Below are 18,431 nucleotides of genomic sequence, written 5' to 3' on the forward strand. Positions count from 1 at the left end.
AGAAAACCTTTCCTGATATTTACCGTCTCTTTTTTTTTTCAAAACCGTTTTTATTAAGAGTTCAAGCAAGATTCGATACAGCCCCCCCACAGTCAGGAGGAGACTGTTAATGACACATATGTAAAGGCACAGCAGTGAACCCAGAGTTTTAGAATGACATACCCCAAAATCCCCCCATCCCACCCATCCCCAAAAACGCCCTCCAACCCCGTTCCCAAGCTACCCACCCCTTATCCCACCCTAACCCAGTGCACGTGATCACAGCTTAGCAACATGAGATGAAAAGCAAAGGCGGTGTCGGCCAGCAGCCTAGGGTACAGGATCCACATCAGGAGGCAGTACATCGTCAATGTCTATCGGGGGGTCAAGGGCCAGGCCCCTGTAATCCGCCCACCGTTTCCAGATTTTGTAATGTTTGCGGGGACACCCTCGGGCTTCAAATACAGGCTGCTCCAGGCCCATGAGAAAGTCCAATCCTGCCTTCCATGCACCAAGCGGGGGGGCACGTTCACTCTTCCAGGCCTGGGCCAGATCCCGCTTGGCCACCACCAGTCCTAGCAGCAACAGGTGACGTTTGTAAATGTTACCCCCAGCGTTTTCCAGGACATGAAGGAGACCCAGCCTAGGGGTACGGGGCAGGTCCCACCCCAACACCTTCGACAGGCAGTCCCAAACCCCAGCCCAGAATCTAGTCAGTCTCTCACAGGACCACACGGTATGGAAAAGTGTCCCCCTTTCAGTACCGCACCTCAGACACTCCGGAGCGGCTATAAGACCCGCTCGCCACAGACGGTCCCTAGTATAATATGCCCTGTGAAGGTATTTGAATTGGATGAATCTAAGACGGACGGCTATAGCAGCACCACGGGGAGATTCAAGAGCCTCACGCCAATCATCTTCATCCAAGGGGCCAACAGCATTCTCCCAGGAGGCCCTCAATGTCGAGAGGGAAGGGGAGCAGTGCGTAACCAGGGAGCGGTATATCTGAGAGACCTTCTTGTCGCCCAGATCTCCCATAAAAAGTTTTGCCTCAATGGGACTAAAGTCGGGGAGTTGCTCTAAGCCCACCAGGCTAGGGGCGAGGGCGTGGCGGAACTGGAGGTACCGGAAGAATTGGGACCTGGGCATGTTAAATTCAGAATTAAGGTCCTGAAAGGACTTAAGCCAGTGAGGACATGGCCGAGCGACGAAATCCAGATCGCGTCCCAGCCGCCAAACCCGGACAGAGACGCCAGCACCGGGAGCAAGCCATTACGCCATAACGGAGTCTCGGCCGTCAGTCTACCCCACCAATCCATACGGTGCAGGGCTTGTCGCCAGATCTTTACCGTCTCTTTGCTGTAGTCCTGAGAGATAAAGATCTTGTTATTCTTCCCAAAAATTTGGTTGTTCTTGCGCATAAACAACAATATTTGATCAACATGCTGGTATCGTAAGGGTTTGCACACAATTGGTCTTGGGCCCTTTTGATTTGGTGTGATTCGAGACTGAACTCTGTGGGCCCTGTCAAACTCCAGGGGAGTACTGAAGGAAAGGTTAGTTGCTTGAGTAAAATATGATTCGAGGAAGGGGACTGACGAGCCAACGGAATCCTCTGATCCCTCTGTAAATCTAAAGATGCATAGATTCCCTCTTCAATTTCTGTCCTCAAGCTCCAAAAGTCTTCTAATCAGGGAGTCTGTTGTGATAGGCATTTGCTTGAGCGACTTACAGACTTTAGCCTCAGAATCCTACAGGTGACTTATTCTGTTTTCGGTTTCAGACAGTCTGACATTGGTGTCTCTAATATCTTGCCTAATTGCCAAGATTTCCTCCTTGGTAGACTTCGCCAGGTCATGTACCTCTGCCAACTTGTTTAATATAGTGTCCATTGTTAAGTTGATGTCTTTTTTCCCTTTGGTAGGAGAGTTCGGGTTCGGAGAGTCTGCCTTAAGTCTTTTAAGGTGTTTTGCTTCCTTCTCGCCCATGGCGCACACGTGTGTGGGATAAGGTGCTTGTATAGCTTGTGAGGTATGATTCAACGGTCGTAGAGGCTGCAATAACAGGTAGCTGGACGTTGGACCCAACAGAGGCTCTGTAGGGTCAGTAGAAGGTATATCGTTCATCTCTTAGTTGACACTCGCCATTATAACTTCAAAGTTAGAGACACCCACTGTGTAGATCTGCGGCCATCTTAAGGTCAGGCAGAGCTAATGTAGGAGATAGGCAGACTTAGGCATCAGCCATTTTGAAGTCAGGCACCATGAAGATCAAGATAAGCACAAAAAAGAGCACATAAGATCAGGTAAAGTATGTTCCAAATATGTTCAAAAGCAACACTATCCACCTAGGCACTGGGCTCCTACCTGGACCAAAATCGACAGTTGCATGGCAAACTGTGGGGATTAGAGAGCTCGGATTTCTACACAAGCGAAAGAGCCTTCATAAACGTCAGCTGTCATGTAGTATCTCTCAAATGAAACAGGCATTTAACTCTCTTGTCCACATTTCATTCTCATATGTTGTCATTCTCCTATCTCACGGAGCGTCATGAAGGAGCAAAGTGGAAGTAAGAGCAGTAATACTTGACATCTCACAGTTCCCATGCACATTCAGGGATAGAACTGTAGTTTAAAGCGAGGTGCCTCTTCATTAAAGCCAATACAACGCTTTTGCTGCAGGCACAAGGCGAGTTAATCATATGTCTTCCAAAGGGGAAGTATGCAGGGGTTAACTGAGTATGTGGTGCTATCGCTATTGTCCTGCGGTAAAGACCACCATAGCCGCCATTTTAGATGCGTGTTCATGTATTGTATTGTATTGTATATTAGATTTCTATAGCGCCTTATCACCCAGGGGTCTCTAAGCGCTTTTCAGAGATTGAGCACCATGCTAGAGTGGGGGGAGTTAGGCATTACCCCAAGCCTCCTGAAACAGCACCGTTTTTAGCTTTTTTCTGAAAGATAGAAGATTTGTTTCTTTTTGCGCAGGCTCTCTGGCAGTTTGTTCCATGCACTGGGAATTGTATGGGAGAAAGTTCGCCCTCCAAAGGAGGATAGCTTAAAACGCAGACAAATCAGTAGTGCCGCGTCTGCTGATCGTAAATTCCTGCTTGGGGCGTATGGAACTAAACGTTTCTTGATATATTTTGGGGCTTGTCCGTACAGTGCTTTATGCGTAATGCTTAGGCCCTTGAATTTGGCCCGTTGTTTCACCGGCAGCCAATGGAGTTTATGGAGGAGGGGAGTAGCCTGAGTCCTTCTAGGTTTATTGAAGATCAGTCTGGCGGCATCGTTCATGACTATCTGAAGTCTGCTCAACAATTTTTGAGGGATATTGTCATACAGAACGTTGCCGTAATCCAGGCGTGCCAGGATCAGTGCTGATACTGCTCTTCTAAGCGTGTCTACCGTCAGGATAGGGGATAGTTTGCGCAATTGCCTCATTAGCCCCACTACGGCTGAAACTTGGGCAGACATGGTGAGGTTTGCATCAATGATCAGGCCCAAGCTTTTCACTGCTTCAGCTGGTATTGGGGATGGCCCTAATTCGGTAGGCCAGAGGAGATCGTTCCAGGGGCTGGGTGCCGTTGTGATCGCCAACACCTCGGTCTTATCGGGATTTATTTTTAATGAGTTGGTCGTCATCCAGTTCATGGTGAATTTTAGGATGTTCTGCATTCTCTGGTATGCCATTGGACAGTTGTCGATTTGAATAATAATCTGCGTATCGTCTGCATAGTTGTATATACTGTAGTCCATCTGATTTAATGTTGAGATGAGAGGTTGCAGGTAGGCATTGAACAATAAAGGTGATAATGCCGAGCCCTGAGGGACTCCGCATGTGATACCTACTGCCTCCGATACCAGGTTAGCCAATTGCACTCTCTGGACCCGTGACTCCAGGAAGGATGTCAGCCAGGCATGGGCGATGCCCTGAATACCGAGGTCCCACATCCGCGACAACAATAGGTCATGCTTGACCGTATTGAATGCCGCGGAGAGGTCTAACAGCACCAGGGTACATGGGTTCTTCCTATCCGCTTTAAGTCTCAGGTCGTCCAGCACCGAAAGCATGACCAATTCCGTGCTATGGTGGGCCCTGAAACCAGCCTGATTGGGCTCTAGTAGAGAGTTATTTTCTAGATGTTGAGAGAGAGTGGGCAATACGTGTTGTTCCAAGATTTTTGCTAGGAACGGTAGCTGTGAAATGGGCCTGTAGTTTTTCAGGATCTTAGTAGCAGCCCCTGCCTTTTTCAGGAGGGGAATCAGGCGAGCCTCCTTGAAGTTGGATGGAACCTGTCCAGTTATGAGTGAGCTATTCAGGAGTGATAGTATGTCGTCCTCTAGCCCTAACCATGCTTGCTTGTGCATGTGCATTTTAGATCCGTGTTCAGGCGCCTACGAGCAACAAGGAGTGTCACCAAGCATTTAAGGCAGACGTTTGTGTGGGGATTAACATGCCAGCATACATAACATTCCGGTGTCTTTCTCCGTCACCGCCGATCGTACCTGGAAATTTCAGTTGCTGAAGCCGATCTTTATATGTCCATCAGTTGCACTCTTGTTATTCCATTTTTTTCCCATGTTCCCATAGTGACCCCCGACGAAGGGTCCATCTGTACCCGAAATGCATTGGGTTGATGTGAAATGCGTTAAATAATGAAATCTGCAAATATTTGAAAAATGAGTTTTAATGAGAAAAGATCATTAAAATAAAAAATATTTCGTTGAAAGATGCTTCAGAAAAAAAGTTTCTTATGGATTTTTTCATGGAGTGATGATTGAGTGAAGAAAAGGACCGTCTTTAGTCCAAGTAAAAGTGTGCACACCTCTAAACCGAGAGTAGTACTCCTGCCCTCATCTATGTTGAGTTGCTGAAGCCGCCCACGTGACACGGCTGCGGCAGTGGAGGAGAGATCACGACTGCACCTGCCTTCGTACGGGTGATCTGGAGCACAGGTATTATCGCCTGGAAAGGGAGCCGTTAGCGCACCTGGTGTTCCGCCATCAAATCCATGTAAAAGGAGTGTGTCTCTTCAAGAATTAGCACAACTTTGGCAGATCAGAAGCTGCGACACGGGAGGAGATGAAGGCTCATGCCGCCATCTTCACTGGCGTCCAAACCACGTCCCCCTATTATGAGCTAGTTAAATAGAAGAATTGTGATGGTGTCATGAACAAACGCCCCTGACATGTGTCAGAAGACGTTTCTAATGAGTACAAGTCTTTTGGAAAACAAGGCTGTGAGGAAGTTATCTGGAGAGGGTATTTGAACTCAGACCATGAGAAGGATCAGTATCTGAGTGACAGGTTTACCAGTGAGTTCAGGTAAAGGAGGATCAACGCAAGGTTGCTGGCATTAGGCAGTTAGTAGCATTTCGCCCCGATGACTGTGAATACAAATTCTTCTTGCATGTCCATTGGGCATGTTCTTGAATTGGCTATGAAATTGTTTTCTTTTGAGGTGCATGGATAGACTGGAAATAGGTTCTACATATCAAAGTCTGACCATGCATCCGTTGTATGGGAGATGGAGTACGGGGTTGCCATGTGCTGTTAAGGGTTTGTGAAGATTTGATGCATGGCTTCTTAGGGACAGAATTTGTAGAATAACACTGGCCGTACAGACGGTAGAAGTGAGTCACCAGAAAACAGCCTGACCCCCTAGGCCTGCTCAGGCCTGTCCCAGGGCCAAAGAAAACATTAAAAAAATACTAATTTCGTCGCAATTCGCACTGGGGTCGCGGGTTACCGCATTTTATTTTAATGAGGCCCCTGGGTGGGCTAGGTTCCGGGGGCATTTCTTAAAAAATAATAGCGGGGGCCTGCTGGAGCCCCCGCAGCCCCTAGGCTCCACTCATGTTGGTAGGGGGGTTCAGTTGGCTGTGGGAATTATTAGGCCTATTAGGATGGCGGACGGACCTGCGTCCGTCCGCCACTCCGAGGTGGAGGGACCATCCACAGGGGCAGCGGCGGTCCCGCCGTTGCAATTAGGATGTGACCGCCACCCTGGCGGTCACATCCCGTATCTGAAGCAGCACCCGCCGCAAGGTTAAAAAATGCATGATTTGCATTTACAAGCACAAGGCGGCAGGCACCGGGCAGCGCCTGCCGCTTTGTGCATGTAAATGCAGGGGGGTACCATGGGTAACCCCATGTGCACCCCTTCCCCCTGGGGGCCCGCAAGGGGCCCCAGAAGCAAAGTTCCACATGCTTTTCCACAGCGTAAAAGCTGCAGCGGAAAAGCATGTCTCACCACACATCCCAATTTGGCTGACGGTGTCTTGCAGACACGCGGATCAGCGGCGGACGGACCTGATGTCCACCGCTGTTCCCAACGCAATCCCACCGCCATCCTAATCTAGCAGTGGGTGTTTTCTGTCACCGCAGCGGTGAATCCGCATCCTCCGGGCCGGCGGTGGCTTCCTCCGGGCCGGAGGATGCGGATTCACTGCCATCATAATCGACCCCTATATCGGGGAAACAACAATGCGCCGTATTGCGGCCTTCCTTCAATATAATGCGGAATAATATTTACTTATAATGCAGTGTTCACTTTTATCACAGATAGTGTCACTTTGTTACAGGAAATTTAATAATATGTGGGAGGTCGTGTTCTCTACCTGTGCACAGAACAAAATTAACATTTAATTGGCTGAGGTGTTCCAACAACAAGCTTAATGTTCATTGGCTGCGAACCATTGAAAGTAGAAGTGTTTCCAGACATTCACTTCGCCTCCGCAGAGTGGCAAGGACATCTGATTGGCTCACATGTTCTAAAGAGGACCTTCCAGAGCTTAATGTTCATTGGTAGCGAACCATTGAAAGTAGAAGTGTTGCTAGCTATTCCTTGCTCCTCCATGGAGCAGGAGGGACATCTGATTGGCTGACGTGTTCTAAGGGGATGCTTCCAGAGCTTAATGTTCTGGGATGCCCTTGGGTAGCCATGCGCTATATAAGTGCGTATTCATTCAATGTTCATTGGTTGCGAACCTTTGAAAGTAGAAGTGCTGCCAACCATTCACTTCCCCTCCGTGGAGTAGGAGGGACATCTGATTGGCTGACATGTTCCAAGGAGGACTTTCCCAAGCTTAATGTTGATTGGCTGTAAACCACTAAAAATAGAAGTGTTGTCAGCGATCCCTTCCTCCTCTGCGAGTATTCGGGACATCTCATTGGGTAACGTGTTCCAAGCCAGACCTTCCCAAGCTTAATGTTCATTGCCTGTGAAGCATTAAAAGTAGAAGTGTTGGTAGCTATTCCCTCCTCCCCTTTGGAACAACATGGACATTTTATTGGCTAAATTGTTTAGAGTACAAGTTTGCTCCTTATTGGGTGGGAACGGTTCACTGTTGTCAGCTATTTTGTGATGCACTTCAAAGGAGTACGGGAAAAACAAAGTAGTAGAGGGGAGGGTAGGAACACTATTAACTCTGTACAGTGGTCACAAGGTGGTGGACAGGGATTGTAAAGGTAAAAATATTTTTTTATATATTTTAAGGACCATTTATATAATTGCTGTTGGGTATACAAATCACAGCGGAAAAATAACAGTGTCTTGCGGTCTTCTTTTTATCAATTTTGCGGGTGGGATACTTCCCAGGAGCACTATTTACTTATAATGTGGTGTTTACTTTTCTGACAGGGCTGTGTGGGTGCGCAGCAAAAATTTCAGTCTAGGTTTCAAACAGTTTTTATTGAGCAATTACAAATAAACTTTCTTCGGAAACTGACGCTGTCAGGGGTGACAAATAAAAATGGAATTTCATAAAATATCACTTAAGCGTGGCTACACCCTCCTTTTTTCAGGTATAGTTTGTAAAAGTGTTGCCCCATATTCTTGATAATATAAGAGGGCATGTGATACTTTTAGATAAAGTAGAAAAGAAGTGCTACAAGAAACACTCCCACACTACATCATCTGGGAACAGAAGAACAAGTAAAAAACAGTTAAACACAAATGACTTCATATTACATAGAAATGTACGCATTATCATTTTTTGAAATTTGTATTCTGTAGAATTCGGGAACATTCCGTCATAGTACTTAGAGGTCGCTCACTGTTCCGCTAACAAATCACGTACTCTTTAAAGAATACATAGATATACAGTACTATTATAATATACAGTACTGGTAATATATATTTGATAGGGAGAAGTTGTAAAGAAACCGCAACTGAGAAAAATAGAAATTAGAAAAAAACATTTAGAAATGTAGGGGTTATCAAATGTTTAAATTAAGAAAATATGTATTGAAGCTATATTTTTTTAGACTGCAATTTCGTAAAATATGGTCACTGAAAAAATATCTGATCAAGTAAGTTATAAAGGTTAGTAAGCTGTATTTCAAATGGCGCCAACAAATCTCCAATTCCACTTCTGTAACAATATGACACTTTATTACAATATAAAAAGTGACACTGTTATTACAGTAAAAAGCAAAGGAAAATAAAGTTATTAATACAACAGATCAGTGACAAAACACTTTTTTTCTTTTTTTAAAAAATTGTTATTGTTTTTTCCACATAGAAAAATACATAACAGGCATGTCACCATCAAGAAGTGTCCCCGCGCCCCCCACCCCACATCCCCTCCATGTCCGTTAGATTGCAACGTCCCATCATCATATTTCAAATGTTCTTTCACATTAGTATCGCCCGCATTTCCACCCATCGTCACGTTTCCGCACAGCCCATCCTCCCACAACAAGTCAATATACACATTCGTGAACCCCCTCATAGACCTCCATCTAAACCATGATAGTGTCTCCATTTACTCCATACTCTGCGGGATTTCTTCGGGCATCCTCTCGCTGTATAGGTCACCCTTTCAGCTGCCATGTACATGTCTAGACCCCTCCTCCACTCCTCCAGGTGAGGTGTATCAGGTGCCCCCCATTTCCTAGCTAGGTCTCTTTTGGCCACTACTAAGGCTAACACTAGGAAGATTAGCAGCGGACGGGCCAAGTCTACGTCATTGGTCATCCCCAGGAGGATGAGCTTCGGGTCTAGTGGTATGTCTACCTCCAATATTTCACTCAGTTCAGTGGTGATCGCGACCCAATATGCCTGAATATGTGGACAGGTCCATATTATGTGGAGGAAACTCCTGCAGCGCAGGCAGCTAGGATCGGAGATTCTCCCCATTTTATGGAGCCGTATTCTATTATAGTATACCCTGTGTAGGACCTAGTAACAAAATACTTTTGAGCGGTGAATATTTTAGAGCTTGTTTTCTCCGGGACTTCGAAATGAATAATTTTCGTGGCGACGGGTCATGAACTCCTCTGAGATCACAATGACTGACAATATTATAATATACATATTGACAGTATATGATCCCCAGGGTAAAACAGACTAACAACCAGAAGCTGGTGACGTTATTCATAAATCTTTAGGGTTTGCGTTGACGGGTCACCAACACTTGACTGAAGTGAAGTACAGTGTCAATATTATAATATACAAAGTCACAATATATGAGCACAAGCTGCTAATGTTACAGAAAAAAGGCAAAAACAAGCAATAACACTTTTTTTAATACAAACGTTTCAATATTAACAAATAGCTATGTATTATAAATATCTACTATGCCATAATCAAACAACTTACAACTCCGGAATGTGTTTTGTTGCCGCAAAACAAGAATCCAAAGCTAGAAAAGGGAACTAGCATCACAGAATGGACACAATAAATAACTTGCGAGAACCAAACTAATCGAACAACGGGTGTGGTTTATATACTTTTTGGTTATTGAGTAGTCTATGGAATGTTGATGCGGCTCCGCCCATTTTGATGTTACGATTTACAGGTTACATGTGCTCAAGTTTTAACTGCTTAACTTGTGCACGTGTTGGGAAAAGTTACAAAATGTGACACTGTAAAGTTTTCGATTTCGATCATTACACGCATAAGGTCCTTAATAAGTACATACTTTGACCAGCTTAAAAACTGTTACCTGGCAAACTGTTTCATTTCAATTCTCATGACTAAAAATATCTAAATAGAAGAAATTAAAAATATATTGTTCACAATAGAAGAAAAAAACATACGTGTTAATTTTTGTCATCACTATGCTGTTAAATTTAAAAAAGGCCAGCATTTGTAAAGTGTACAGCTACCCCCGGAATGGTGTGACGGCTCTCAGGGGCATCGGGAAGATTAAGCAAGGTGTTGCCCACAGTGACATAGTGGTGGGCTAACATGCCGCGCAGCCCGGAATCGAACTGTGAACGCTGTTGTTCGAAGTCAGGTATCATAGGTGCTGCGTCACACTTTTTCTACACTACTATGTTAATTATTGCTAATTAAGTTATAAACATTGTTAAATTATAAGTAGGGCTCCCTGGTTTCCATTTTTACTGATTTTTACAGATAAATACAGACAGAAAACTATTTATTTTCCTGTCTGTATTTATTTTAAAATGTGGATAAAAACGGAAATTGGGTTATTTTTAGAGCGATTCTAAATGCTGTCAATCATAACTACCAGGCCAATAGCTCTGTTGTTCTAACAGTAAGAGAGTTAAAACAATAAAAGAATTTTAGTAAAGAGCCGCAAACAGCTATAAATATGCTCATATAAGAAAACATGCACATTTTAATATCAAGGTTGTGCATATTTTATCATCTGAGCGTGTTTATATGACTGAAAACTGTCAGTCCTTCAGGCATGAGTGAATATTTATCAGAAAAATAAATCTGGAAATATACTCATTTCAGATTAATTTTTTCACAATACCCAAAATATATATGGGTAAATACAGATAAAATTATTTAAAAAAATATGGATAAATACAGACAGAAATGCCCAAAAAATAGATACCATAAAACCGGGAGCCATATTTCTAAGTTATAAAAGACTACTGTTACAGTTCATTTTTCACTACAAAAAGTATACACGTCTTTTTAAAATTTACTTAAAAAACATTATCGGTTTTAGGGACATTGTAGATAGAAATTTGCATTTAAAAAACCTTAGAAATTCCCTGAAAAAAACATAGGTTTCAGGGGCGTTTTAGTTAGCTGGACATTTCACTCGTAGAAAACCATAGAAATTACACCGTTATAGTTAGTTCAGCTAACTATAACTTGCGCACCCGCAATGCACTGCTCATGACGTCACATATTCCATCCTTCATGACATGGTCAGTGACATCACTGATGACATCTCAAATGACTATATTATTAAATGTGCAAAGCCTCTGACACCATAGATTACACAAGTTATTTTTGTTCAAGTCCTGTTTATTGACTGTGAACGCTATTTATCTTAGCACATTATTTTAGAGTTCAAAACAGGTACACATGGTGTCCATAAAACCGGGAGCCATATTTCTAAGTTATAAAAGACTACTGTTACAGTTCATTTTTCACTACAAAAAGTATACACGTCTTTTTAAAATTTACTTAAAAAACATTATCGGTTTTAGGGACATTGTAGATAGAAATTTGCATTTAAAAAACCTTAGAAATTCCCTGAAAAAAACATAGGTTTCAGGGGCGTTTTAGTTAGCTGGACATTTCACTCGTAGAAAACCATAGAAATTACACCGTTATAGTTAGTTCAGCTAACTATAACTTGCGCACCCGCAATGCACTGCTCATGACGTCACATATTCCATCCTTCATGACATGGTCAGTGACATCACTGATGACATCTCAAATGACTATATTATTAAATGTGCAAAGCCTCTGACACCATAGATTACACAAGTTATTTTTGTTCAAGTCCTGTTTATTGACTGTGAACGCTATTTATCTTAGCACATTATTTTAGAGTTCAAAACAGGTACACATGGTGTCCATAAAACCGGGAGCCATATTTCTAAGTTATAAAAGACTACTGTTACAGTTCATTTTTCACTACAAAAAGTATACACGTCTTTTTAAAATTTACTTAAAAAACATTATCGGTTTTAGGAACATTGTAGATAGAAATTTGCATTTAAAAAACCTTAGAAATTCCCTGAAAAAAACATAGGTTTCAGGGGCGTTTTAGTTAGCTGGACATTTCACTCGTAGAAAACCATAGAAATTACACCGTTATAGTTAGTTCAGCTAACTATAACTTGCGCACCCGCAATGCACTGCTCATGACGTCACATATTCCATCCTTCATGACATGGTCAGTGACATCACTGATGACATCTCAAATGACATCACTGATGGCTTCACTGATGACATCATCCACGTGATAATACTATTCACCTCCTCACACCCTTATATAACCTTTGATACACCCATTCCAAATTACAGACTACCATTTTTGAAACCATAGACACACCAATACCAGTTACTACACTCCCACTCACTGATTCTTAGGTCTACACACACATCCACTCATTCACCCGTAGAATCACTTATACATGCAGTCACTCATCAATACAACACTATCATATGTAATCATACACCTATTCAGACACTCACATACCGCCACTCATCCATAGAGTTACTCACACACCTAGATAGTCATGTAAAGAATCAATCACACTCCCATTTACTCACCTATACAGTTATACACACTTCACTAATTCATACAGATAGTAGTGCATACTTACACTCTTATATCATCACTGATACAAGTACACACTCATCCATACAGCCACTCTTGTAATCACTCACTGTCTCATATAATTATTTATATACACCATCACGCACATAAACTGCCTTTTACATATGTAGCTACTTACATGTAACACTGAGACCTCCATTCACTCACCAACACACCCATACACACACTCATCCAGTCATAGAGCTGTTTCCACATTCACCCTTGAACCCATACACCCAGTGAATCAACTAGTCACACATCTATGCACAAAGTCACACACCTCCAACCCACCCACACACAGACTCAGGCACCCATACAAATACTCAGGCAAACAATCAATAACCCATATAAACTGTCATGTAGCTACTGACCAACCCATGTACCAGCTTACACAACAACAGACACATTGATACAGACACTCACACAGTTTAATCACTAACGCATGCATTCAGTAAGACATTTGTACACCCACTCATTCTTCAATACACCTTGGCATATATATAAAACATATTTAATCTTTACAGAAACACAAAGTCACTGGATGATGTCATCAGTGATGTCATCAGTGATGTCATTTGAGATGTCATCAGTGATTTCATCAGTGATGTCACTGACCAAGCCATGAATGATATAATATGTGACATCATCACCAGTGGATTGCGGGCGCGAGAGTTACAGTTAGTGCAACTAACTATAACAGAGGCATTTCAATGGTTTTGTATGAATGAAATTTGCAACTAACTATAACACCCCTGAAAATTATGGTTTATTCAGTGAATTTCAAAGGTTTTTTAAAAGATAATTCCTAATTATAACTTACCTGAAACCCATGGTTTTTTTCAGTGAATTTCAAAGGTTTTTTAAATGCCGATTCCTAATTATAATGTTGACCACTTCCCCATATTTTCAACAAGAAACAAAATCTGCAAGGCTACCTAAAAAAAAAAGGCAATATTCCACTTACCACTAACAAATGAACAGCCAACATTTAACTAATGTAAGGACGTCGACTTTGTACTGCATGAATTACATTCAACTCACACCCATATTTAAAGAGCAATATGTGATAGAGGTTCTAATTATACACTTCCGACACCAAACAAAATCACAATACTGTACTGCATTCACCATTTTACACGTGCTAAATTGCATGTTGACCTCGGTTCCATGCGATGCTCTGATCTCCCATTTTGTTCCATCGCACTTCCATTTTGTACTGCTTTGCCCTGTAGTTACACTTCAGCAGTAACATAAACATGTTTTTCACGTAAACCAGTACGAGCTGGTGCGAGACACCTCGTGAGGTTATTTTGTAAATTCAGCTTGTTTTTGTGCATTCTATGCTTATCTCTAGGACAGAGGGAGGATGCGCTGTGCAAGGCTCCTCAAGGCCGGAGATAGGGAAAGGAATCTCTTTAGCCTTGGCGCACCCAAACAGAATCTGGCCAGGTCTGTATGGGTGGATCTGACGCAGAGATGTGGCCAGCACCTATGATGGATAGATGGGCAAGAACGCCTACTAGAGGCTTCTCGAATGTGTTGATTTAACTATAAAATGCTGTGTCTGTAGAATGGAGCTGAAGAACTCAGTGGATGCACTCGCGGAACGACTTTGGTGCCCGGAGAGATTACTTCCTGTGCCCCAGTCTCTACAGGATTCCCGACTTGGTGTTTTCGGCGCTTGGGCAGGGATGTTGAAGACTCCGGTGCAGACGCATCTGGTGAGGTGCTTTGTACATTAACTGTTTAAATAACTGTATTCACAGTTTCATATTTATATATATAGTGTGGTGTATTCATTGTTTATTGCCTTTCACTCGGTGCCTAAGAATTTAATAGCTTCAGTGACTTATTGCCCTTGTCTACAATATTAATAAAGCTCATTTTACCTCCAGAGGAGTGTTGGAGTTTCTGTGTGAGTAAGTGGTGTGCTTAAGTTCAGATTATGCAAGTAGGCGAGGCAATACAAATTCCCAGCGCCACCACCACTACAACCACCCCTCCTAACCCCTCCCCCTCTACTACCTCAGAGGCAGCGCAAAACAGGACAACGCACCTTCCCAAAATAATATATCCCGTCAACAGCACACTAGCACAATGCTCAGAGATGTGGCAACCAAGTGTGTATAAGGGAAAGAACTCGCACATCAACAATAATGTACACAACGCCAAGACTACCGGTGAAATGCTATACACAATTCACTTTACAAACCAAAAACTTTTCCTTGTGTAGATATACCATTTATACGTGTATTGTACTGCATAGTGGACTAAACCATATTATCTCAGACACTAGGGAATATTTCGGTCATGTAGCTTTGTCCCCCCCCTTTGAAGCAGAAGTGGAGTGGGTTGGTCGAACGTATGCAATGTCAGCGTAAGACTATAAATAATTAGGCTACGCCTTGGGATTGGTTCACTTCTGCAAAGAAAAGAGACTCCACCACAGCGAAGGCCCTCACCCTGCAATGTCGTTGCCGCCATGAGCACGTGCCTCCTCGATACAAGCTGATTGCAAACTCAGCGCCACCGCACAGCAGACGTATGTCTGTATTGACTACTGCCTTCGATCTCCACTCCGGACAGCAGGGTTCACAACTTAAATTCAGCTTTGGATCTACACTACGGACAACATTGAAGTTAGCCTTGATTTAAGTAAGGCAGAGACAATTTTGTTAAATGATGCAACAAAAAACATTCCTCAATGTCTGTACTGCTTTCAAATGTACACTGCGATCAACAGAGTTCACCACTTGATACCAGGAGCACATCAGCACTACAGACAACATTGAATTCATTCTCGATTTATTTAAGGCAGAGACAATTGTACTGTGTCCTCAGATTTTGTCAAAGTATGTGACAAAAAAGCATTCCTTGATGTCTGTGTCAACTACTGCCTTCGATCTACACTGCGACCAGCAGGGTTCACAACTTGGTACTAGTGGCGCATCAGCTCTACAGACAATATTAAATGTATTCTCGATTTATTTAAGGCAGAGACAATTGTACTGTGTCCTCAGATTTTGTTAGCTGTGACATAAAAGCATTCATCGATGTTTGTGTCGAGTAGTGCCTTTGATCTACACTGCGGACAGCAGGGTTCACAACTTGAATTCAACTTTGCATCTATACTACTGACAGTAGGGTAATTCACCCTTGATTTATTTAATGCAGAGACAACTGTACTGTATGTGTTCAGCTTTTGTTAAAATAAGAAACAAAAAGTAATTTGTCCATATCTGTGCTCAGTACTGCCTTCGATCTACAGTTTTTGACAGCAGGGTTCACAACTTGAATTCAGCTTTGAATCTATACTACGGACAGCATGAAATGTAGCCTTGATTTATTTAAGGTAAGGATAATTGTACTTTATGTCCTCAGATTTTGTTAAAGGATATGACAAAAATAATTTCTTGATGTTAGTGATGACTACTGCCTTCAATCTACATTGTGACAGCTCACGATTCAAGTAGAATGGCGATTGTACATGACGCATTCCAGTAGACAAGAGACATTATACCACTGCGAGCCCCCCAAATCACGAACCATCGCAGAGTCCGCACACGCTGAGATCTTTCGGAATCCACTAACTCACTGCACCACAAGTCATCTCTCCGTAGCCTTATTAAGACAGAATTCACCAGGCAAAAAACATTGCTGCCAGTGCAGCCTCCCTGCACTACGCATTATCACAGGATACATACAAGCTCAGCTCCAAAGATAGAACTAACTCAGAGCACCATGAATCATCGCAAAGAAGAGTGAACAGTTTTATGTCACAGTGAGACATACTGTCCCTTTTAAATGTCCCTGAAACATACATATTTTAATAATGTATTCTATACATGTTCTATCTTTCATTTAAATCATAATTGCAGATGATGCAGTCCACCCTAACATCTACATTGCGAACAGCAGGGTTTACAACTTGAATTCAACGTTGCATCTACTCTATAGACAGTAGAGAATTCAGCCTTGATTTACTTAATGCAGAGACAATTATACTGTATGTATTCAGATTTTGTTTAAATAAGTGAAAAAAGAATGCTTCTATAACTCATATCCCTGTGGCCTTATTAAGACAGAATTCACTAGGCAAAAAACATTGCTCCCAGTGCGGGTGGCCCACACCACGCATCATCGCTGGCTGCGTAGATGCTGAGAGCACACACCAACCACAAACTCTATACAGCTCAAGTCAATGCCACATGGCTGTGGGTCCTTCCTGACCACTGCCTCGGATCTATACTGCGGACAGTAGGGCTCACAATTCAAGATTAGTACCGATGCAAATTGTGTAAGAGACTATAATCGGTTAAGAAAACCAAATGCTGCCAATCTGCAACATGGCCACCAGACATACGTCCCCATTTTGAGAAAGTTAGAATGCACTGCATGAAGTGCAATCGTTTAATTTGTTAAGGGGAGCAATAAGTAGACCTAGTTTGCAGAACAATTGATAATCGTCGATGGTATTTTTTTTTCCCCCTCAAAGTACATGCAATCCAGTATGCAACGTTCAATGCTTTGACTGCAGCCCGTTCAGACTACACATCATCACAGGGTGAGCACACGCTAAAAATCAGACGTACCACTAACTCAGTACACCATAAATAATCACCCGAGGCTTTATTAAGGCAAAATTCAGTAGTCAAAAAACATTACCCCCAGTGCGGCCTGTCCGGACCACTCATCATCGCAGGTTACGTACACGCTCAGCCCCAAAGGTCCTACTAACTCAGCGCACCATAATTCATAACCTCGTGGCCATATTCAGGCAGAATTCAACTGACTCTTCATTCTTTATTTGCAGAGTGCAGTACCAAACTAAATAAAACGTCAATCAAACCCTATACAGTATCCCTTTAGTAGCCTTCCTTCAAAAACTTCTTTTATATCAGTTCTAGGTTTAGTTGAAAAACAAAATTCACGCTGCAAGTGCAAAGGCACACTCTACACTGCGGACAGCACAGGTCACAACTTGAACTATAATCTCCCTGAAACATACACATTTCGACAATGTATTCCATACATGTTTCATCTTTTATTTCAATCGTTATTACAGATTATGCAGTCCAGTACACAACACGCTGACTACCAGACGTACCTCTAACTCAGTGCACCATAAATAATCGCCACGTGGCCTTATTAAGGCAAAATTCAGTAGCCAAAATACATTGTTAGCAGTGCGATCTGCCTGAACCACACATCATCGCAGGTTCCACAAAAACCGACCCTACCTTAGTGCACCACAACTCATGAACCCTTAACAATAGAATCTTCTGTGTATATTATTTTACATGTAGTGCTCCTACCTTTGTACAGCAGAAGGCATAAACCACTTAAGATTGAATATCTATGTATGATATCATGATTACTATTCTACGTGTTACCAACAGCACACGTGCCCATATACACTTCAACTATCTATTTGTGTCTGTGTATTTATTATGTTTGTTAAATGCTGCTCCTGCGCCCTACCACATTATATTGTGATATAAATAGCATATACAACCATCTTACCTCTGACAGTAAGTGTAGGCTATTCCTCATTTTTTTCATATATATAGCGCAAAATCAACCCAAAACTATATTAACAATTTACATGAGCACCGTATTTACAATACATTTTCAGGCAGGCGTTGATTACATCATTACTCTACAATAACAGGATGTGGACGCAATTCTGAGCCTCGAACACTGATTTTCAGCACCAAGTTCAACAGTATACCTGAATGACCACATACGTATACATATTATCTGCCTTTCATGTGCCAAAAACTGCAACTTAAACCTTTAACAGCCCTGTATTACTACAGCTACAACATTCCACTGAATGTACAACAAACATTCATAATTGCAGAAATGCGTGTTGGCCACCATCTTTTATTTATGCAACTAT

The sequence above is a fragment of the Lissotriton vulgaris genome, chromosome 2_1 (genome assembly GCF_964263255.1).
Source record: "Lissotriton vulgaris chromosome 2_1, aLisVul1.2, whole genome shotgun sequence".
Classification (NCBI taxonomy): domain Eukaryota; kingdom Metazoa; phylum Chordata; class Amphibia; order Caudata; family Salamandridae; genus Lissotriton; species Lissotriton vulgaris.